This window comes from Benincasa hispida, unplaced genomic scaffold (genome assembly GCF_027475165.1).
Source record: "Benincasa hispida cultivar pf3 unplaced genomic scaffold, pf3_genome.v1.1 HicScf1480, whole genome shotgun sequence".
Classification (NCBI taxonomy): Eukaryota; Viridiplantae; Streptophyta; class Magnoliopsida; order Cucurbitales; family Cucurbitaceae; genus Benincasa; species Benincasa hispida.
The window spans coordinates 16,015-24,388 of record NW_028325832.1 but is presented as its reverse complement, the minus strand read 5'-3'; the positions used below and the strand labels follow the sequence as shown (position 1 = coordinate 24,388).

The following is an 8,374-nucleotide window of genomic DNA, read 5'->3' as shown; positions in this document are numbered from 1 at the left end:
CGACCGATTTTACCTCATCTTATCTACCCTGCGGACCAACCTTTTCTTTAGCAAATTAATTCATGTCAGCAGCTACTTCAGCATGTGACCTACTCCATTTTCCTTCCCTATATACTTAATTTTTTTTAAAAAAAAAACAAAAGATTTCTCCTTTAAATTTAGTAAATTAAACCAAGTAATTTCTCAAATTTTCCTTCAAAGAACTTCATAATTTTTCCCCACTTCTAAATTTCCTCTCGGGTAGTTCAACAAATTTCTACTTGAGTTCCCTTCTGCCTTCCGTTTTTCTTTCCTTTTACTATCAACAAACTTTCCCTTTTCTTAGCCTATTTTTCCACTTTTTAACCGATTACAATTGAACTAACATTTAAAATATTAGATTAATGTTACAAACTACTTGGTACACAGTACGGTACACAGTACACCATTTACTGTGTACCAAGTATGTTATTAACATTAGATTAATCAATATTGAACTTTGGAAGAATAATGAAGGGTTTCTACGGCTTACAAATTACTATCCCTTTTTGGGAATTTCATCCTCAAAATTCAGGGAATGTGGTCCAGACTTAAAACATTAAATAAATAAAAAAATCACAATAACAAAGCCACAAGATTTAAAGCTGCTGGTTAATAAATTATTTATATATCTCATACATTACTTACCGACCATTCCACAACTATTAACATATACCTTAAACCTATTTATAACTTCAACACCTACAACTTGACTGGTACCCTTCATCACCGGTGTTTACAAGCATTGCTTATACATCCTTATCTTTTTTACATCAAATGCAGACATTTTCTTTTCAGGTTATTAGGTTGTCTACATCTATAGCATGTATGAGTTTTGCTAGAATACTATCCCAAATGATACCTATTACATACTAAACACAAAGGTCTCCCTCTAACACTAGCAATAGATTCCTTAGGTTTCTCAGTACGAAAATTTCCCTCTATTCCTTAAATTTCTTTACTCGAACTCAACTTGGAACCCAATGTACCTCCATTCTTGGATTTAAAAGATCCTCTATTAGATACTCTAGGTGCAAATCTTTTACTCCTTTCACTCTTATATGTTCAACAAATAGACTTGGAGTTTTAGATCCACTACCACTGTATACTATTCCTTCTTTGTTTTCTTCCACCACACTCATTTCCATCCTCATAGCAACTTCCACTAGTTTAGAAAACACATTCCACTTAGCATTGGTTGTTACAAGGGTACGTATTTCTTTCTTCAATCCTTCCTCGAATCGTCTACATAACTCTTTTGTCAATCTTGAGTTGTCTTTAGTCCTCTACAATAATTTTAAGATTATTAAAGTAGTCTGTACCAGCTCAAGACCAACCGATTTCCCTTAATAAACCTAAATATGGACTAATGCATCACATGGAATACACCATTCAGAAGTAACTCTTATCCACTGTTTCCTGTAGTTGGATCCTCAACTCTCTTTTCAACTCTTCCAAAACCAACTTGTACGATGTTGGAAACGTCATTACTGTCCTATGTACCATGTTAGACCACTTAGGCGAACATCTAGGAATTTCTTACATAAATAATCAATCTTATTAACTATAGTTTCTTGCACATAACTCAATAACTATGCTATGTTGCTATAATACTTACCTACCTTCTTCAGCAAGAACATAGTACCTAAAAGGATTCTTCTGCCACTCCTTTAAGGTATTTCAAGAATTAATCCATTTTTGGATAACTCAAGATATCAAACCATACAACTATGCCACTAGTACTAACAAACCCACATAGTCAAGAAAATAACACCACACACAAGAATTCAACCCATAAATATTCTATACAATGAACTTCCAGACAACAAATTACTCTTTTGCATAATACCTCCATGTAACAACTGTAGACACTTTTTCCTATATAACCAAGTTATCTATAGTTATAACATACATTGGTTCCCGTCAAACACGAACCCTAGTGATGCTTGTGACAAGATGAACGATAAGGTTGCACATCTACACTTGCTATTGATTCTCTAGGTTGTGTCTTACTTGGCTGCCCAGACAAAACTATAGGACAGATAGAGCCTTCTAACCTTTAGTTTTCTCTTCCTGCTTGTATTCCTAAATCACGCCTTAATTTGAAACTTCCTCCACTCATGACTCTAGGTGTAAATCTTCTATTTAGCTGTTCATGTGGTGTGTTCGAGAAATTTCCCACACGAATATCCCTTTTTGTTTTTCCTTTATCTTCTTCCCAACAAACTTTTCTCCATTCTTTTAGCTGCATCTACCAGTTTTGAGAAATATTTCCATTCTGCACTTACTATGACATAGGTTCGAATTTCCTCTTGTAGACCATTCTCGAACCTCTCTCTTTGAAATGAAGAACATTCAACTGCATGGCTGAGGATAGAAGAAATTTGTTGGAAAATGAGTAAATGAAGTCTTAAGTGCTGACTCACATCACTACAAGAATATAGTATTTTTCTGATGTATAACATCGCTTGGATATAGCTTAAACTACATCAGGAAATAGATCTTCTGACGAATAATAGCTTATCGGAGATTAGTTGGGAAATAGGCATCGAGAGTCATTCTCTCGACGTGCGACGCATACGTGTTGAGAGTTTATCCTAACACCTGACGGTGTATATACCTATCTCCCGACGGGATCAACATTTCATCGGCGGTTGTTACACCTCTCGCGATGGTGTCAACGTCATCGAGAGTTTGCTACACCAACTAGATTTTCTCTTTCAATATCTCGATGCTGTTTAGTTCGTTGGGAGATATGCTTACTCCCGATGTTTTCGCCAGAAGATCAGGCCTAGTTTCTTTGATATATTCCGTTAATTGCTTTTATTTTTATTTTTTAATTTTCACCTTCATATAACCTAAAATTAAATCCAAAACAAGAATAGTTAAGGAAATCTAAAGTTTTCACATGCTTTTATTTTTATTATTTGCTACATGAAAGAGATAGAAGTGTACTAGATAATAATGTTTATATATAGACTAGTGATCTATAAAAATACAACTTGAGGAACATATAGGAGAGAGTGTGATGACCATGTAGTGAACTCGTGTCTCCAGAAAGCCTTTTTTAGAGAAAAGATTGAGGATGCATATTAAGATGCAAACATAGACAAGTCCGCAAGTTTAGATAGTATGCAATGTAGGATAACTCAGGTGCATGTGGGAGTTGTTGGTAGGAAGTTATATAATAAGAACTATAAAACACAACATAAAATATAAACAGAGCCAAAAGGTTAAGAATTCTTTTTGGTCTCTAAACTATCATAAAATGTATCAATTTAACCCCTACATTTTCATTAGTTTCTATTTGGTCCACATACTCTAGAAATGGTACAAATTTAATCCGGTTAAAAATTTTGTTAGCTAACTTGTCATTTATTTCATTTTATTTGTACACCCTTCATTAGAAAATATTGACCTCATTGAAAAGGATACCATTATGCATGATATTGGCTTCAAATCGATAGAAAATATGGATGGGAATATTTTAAATCATACCAAAGCTTAAATGAACGAAAAGAAACACATAAAATCCAAAGCTAACTTACACATCATTCTCCTCTGAGAATGATATAAACAAAAATTATTGATTAATATATGTAAATCTCACCCAAACAATATCATTTCTCAACTATCAATGTATATTATTTTATTATTTTGATATATTCTCTTAAAGTAATTGTAATAGGTAGCATTTTTAGGGTTAATAATTAAGTGTATATCAATACTTTTTTTAAAAAATGCAAACATAGCAAAATGTATAAATGGTAAACCCTATTGTTAATTGACTCCTATTAGCGATGTAGGGTGTCAATTGTATACTCCACGAATTAGATCTAAATTTTCTATTTTTATTTTATTATTATTATTTTATTTATTATTATTATTATTTTATTTGCATTTGGCTATATTTGTTGATACTTTAGTACTCATGGTCACGTTTAAGTGTATAGTAGTATTTTTTTAAAAAAATAAAAAAAAACATAGAAAAGTGTCTCAATGATAGACTCAATTGTGGATGGACTCCTATTAGGGATATAATCTATCATTGGTATATCTGTTGATACATAGTAAATTTTCTTTTGCATTGAGCTATATCTATTGAAACTTTGGGATTTATTGCTATATTTGTAGCTGCATCGTTCTTTTATTTTTAGGGTTTTTTTTTTTAATTCGCTCTGTTGAAAGGTGAAATTGGATGAATATAAGCATATCAAAGTGAAAAAAAATATAAAATATGTATGGTAAAGGAAATGACATGGGTTCGTTAAATGAATATAAACTTCATGTACTTGATAATGTATGGATAGTTCATATCCAATAGTTTTTCCTTTTTATTTTTAGATAATTCATTCTTAACTTTTACTTCAAATATCTTTTTAATTAAATAAAATAGGTTCTATTCATATTTTTATTTTAATAAAATAAAGAGAATCATGAAAAAAGCATCCATCAATGTTTCAACTTTAAAAATAAAATGACATAGAGAGATAGGGGAGAGAGGGGAGAGTGAGACCAATGGGCAGAACGACAATAATCTAATGCTCAAGGGTCAAAATAATTTTATGGGTCAATATATGCCCACGACCATGAGGGATTTGGGGATAATATTTTTTAGGAATAAAACGTATTGGAATCATATAATACAATTTTATATTCTACTTTTTGAATGTTATCAAAGTAAATAGAGAAAAGTGATATTTATATTGTTGGATGATGTTAGTGACTAAATTTTATATAACATTGATACATTTCTAGATGAATACATAAGTATATTTTGATTAATTATGCTATCTACCAAATTTATATTTGCGGAATAAGTGAATCTAAAACATAATTTGAATTACCTACCAAATAGACCCTTATTTATTACCGCTCTTAAAGTACTACCCATTGTAAGTACCTTAAAATATAAAAAAATTTAAAAGTAAATTAAATAGATATAAAAAAATGAGACATTAAGGATAAGAGAAAGGATAAGGGATACAAAAAGTTATAAGATAAGAGAGAAAGGATAAGGGATACAAAAAATTCTTACTTTTAGAAAGGTCTAAAATACCCTTATGTGCGAATATAAAAGAGTAGTGGAATTACTTATTCTCACATCTCTCCTCCAAAGTCCAATCCTTTTAGTGGTAAACTAAAGAGAAAACAATGAGCACACAACTTTTGGTATTTCCGAGAGCTCTCACAATAGGATGGAGTGATAACGAGCAATACTAGAAATGCAACAAGGAGGTCTATTGCGGGTATAATCTTAAACCCAAATTTTATTTGCCTTTACTCAATGTAATCTCTCTCATTATGGTGTTCAAAAATTTGCAGTTATACAATCGAAGAAGCAGAGCTTCTTCGTGTATCTTGGTTTGATTGTTTCTTGGATCTGAGTTCTTCTAATTTCAAACCAAATACTTTGTACACAGTAAATATTGAGGTGAAGTTGAGAGATGGTTGCAATGGATGGGATGGTTCTTTGATCAAGAAAATCGTGTTGCCAGATGGGAATGTGATAAAGTCTGAAGAAATACTATATGGTAGGCCAAAAAACGTGTGGTTCAATATCTTGATAGGAAAGTTTAAACTTGACCAAAGTGGGTTGGTCCGATTTCAGTTGTCTCAATATGATACAAATTGGAAGTCGGGGATTATCATAAGAGCCCTTGTGGTGGAAACATAAAAATGAGCATGAGAACAATATGTTAAGAGATAAATATAAAGTAATAGAATGAAATGATAAATAATAGATCCTTTTACTTACAAGTAAGATGGGTAAAACACTTTGTGTTTTAGTTATGTGATAAACGTTGAATATTATGTAATACCATGTGAAAAGATAAATAATACAACCTTTTGCGTACTAGTAATAAGGTTAGTTTAAACACTGTAGTATGATTTTCAATCAAATATGTATTGTAAATCAATAGAAAGATCTAAGTGAATCATGTTGTTATCATCTGAACATACATAAGTTCTTGTCATCTAACTAGCATGTATGGAAGAAACAATAATTACTAAAATAGCTTTTAGATCCTACAATTGGAAAATGTGATTTTAAACTAATTAAATATTTGAAAGGATGTGATTGTTTTAGCCGTAGAATAAGGTACGTGAGTTGAAAATTCAATAAGGAATAGTATTAAGCATTACATTAAGAGAACAAAATTGGTGATGCTGAAAGAAAACTTTATCACAAGGCACACATTCTTAGGCACGAGAGTTGTTTTATAAGATAGAAAGATTCATCTAGGGTCTGAAGGATTAGCTAGGTTATGTACTTGCCCATGAACCCACCAGTTATGCAATAATGTTGTGTATAGCAGCCAGAGAATAGATTCCACTACAAAAGAGGGAAACGTGAGATCATAGGGAGCATGATCCACTTCAGGTCAGAAGAGGAAGGCAGACCAGAGGCCTCTAGAGCCTCCATAAAAAAGTCAGAGCATAGACAAAACTCCACGACAATAGGGGAAACAAGACTCCAAATCTGTAGCTTTTAAGGAAGATAAGTCGGTTTGTTAGACATGTGTAGATGTCATTAGGGACGATGTTTGGCTGGTATTGAAGTTTGTTTTCGATGTGGCCAGAGAGGACACATGTCGGAGAAGTGCCCCAAGTGGAATGCATATGATAATAGGGGCTAGCCTGCAAGCTCGAATCAAGGTGGTTCAAGCCATCAGCAACAACAGGGTAGAGTGTATTCCACCACCCGATAGGAGGCCAAGAAGTCCAACGCCATTATGATAGGTACATTCCCAATCTTGGGATACTAGCATTAGTTTTGTTTGACTCCGGTTCGTCTCACTCATTTATATCACTAGCATTTGTAAAATATGCCATGTTAGAATTAGAACCCTTATTGTATGTTCTATCAGTTTCTACTCCAACAGGAGAAATTATGTTAGCTACTGAAAAGATAAAGGCATGCCAAGTAGAAATAGAAAATCATACATTAGATGTGACCTTGTTAGTTCTAAACATGCATGATTTTGATGTTATTGGGATTGGTGTCCTAATTCTCCTGATAGTCTCGTAGTTTGTAAATATTTTGTAAACATATTGTTATTAATAAAATAACTGTTATTTGATAAGTTTTTACTCAATCCAAAAAACTAAGATCTGAGGTTATTTTATGTAACTTAAGCATGTATGTGGAGACATACAAGTGGATCATGCCTTAAGTAATAACCTAAATGCTCTATAGTAGATGGATAAAGGAGGGATACCTTATCCTGATGACACTACGGATACGACCCGCTTTGTAGATATTACAGATATTGTAAAGTGCTATATATGGTCTGATCCTGACCATTCATGTGGAGACAGCGAGGAAATGGTATATAAAGAGTGATGTCATGTGGAGACATGCGAGTGGAAATATCCTATATAAAGAGTTTGTATAAGATCGGACCACAAAATGATTAGTCTTTTTATATAACACCGTTAATAATTGAGACTTACATTTCACTAGAATGACCATAGGTGACATGACCTTAATCCTGAGTGAGTTGGAAACTCCTGTTCATGAGAATGATCCTTTGATTTGTATAGGCGAGAGTGGCTAGAATGACAACTCAATAAGCCTACCATTTTGAGGATGCGTCTGACTGGGGAGCTGGGAACTCAGTTACACAAGACAGAACTCATTCCTTCTCTGAAGCAAGGGTAAGCAGATAAATTGCTCCCTTAAGGGCTGATTTCGGGTCTTGAACATAGTGGTCACACCTTCTCCTGGCCCGAGAGGGCTTAGTCATAGTAGGACTATGACATATTGTTTATTAGAGGAATCAACGATATTTAAGGAGTTAGATGTAACTACAAGGGAAAATTGGTAAATTGGCTCAATTATAATTACGAGCGATTTGTGAAGGGTCATCGCATTGTTGATTGGTTATATCCAATGGACGTAGAATATATCTTTAGTGTGAAGAGTGTAACTGTCGGTCTTTAGTGGCATGCCCGACAATTAATGATGGTGAATATCGTGATTAAAAAGTTTAGTTAGTTATTCACGTACCATTAGAGCTTTAAGCTACAGGTCCATAAGGTCCCCTTGGTAACTCAATGGGTTCAAGTTGAGAATCAGATTTTTAGTTAATTTGAAGTATTCAAATTAACAAGAGGAAATTCAATTATATGTGATATAATTGATATGATATATTTGATATATTATTAATCGGAGGAATTAATATAAATATGATTTATATTAAATATCATAAAATAGAAAAAGAACTATAGTTTATATGCTTCATATGATGAAATATTAAAACTATAGGTTATAAATATAATATGATAAGTTGGTTATTGTGCGTATTTATAATATATTAGTAATGTGATAATTAATTATTATTTTTCTCTT

General features: G+C 32.7%; 1 long non-coding RNA gene across 4 annotated transcripts; it reads left to right on the top strand.

Annotated features, from left to right (window-relative positions):
• The first annotated feature begins 5,119 nt into the window (after positions 1–5,119).
• On the top strand, positions 5,120–8,147 carry LOC150031090 (uncharacterized). 4 transcript variants are annotated; one of them, XR_016526184.1, is made up of 4 exons: positions 5,123–5,267; positions 5,344–5,552; positions 6,603–6,762; positions 7,567–8,147. It is a non-coding gene; the product is annotated as an uncharacterized LOC150031090 (long non-coding RNA). The 4 variants fall into 4 exon arrangements; XR_016526181.1 differs by lacking the exon at positions 7,567–8,147 and having other exon boundaries at positions 5,120–5,267; positions 6,603–7,106; XR_016526182.1 differs by lacking the exon at positions 7,567–8,147 and having other exon boundaries at positions 5,121–5,267; positions 6,339–7,106.
• The last annotated feature ends 227 nt before the right edge of the window (positions 8,148–8,374 follow it).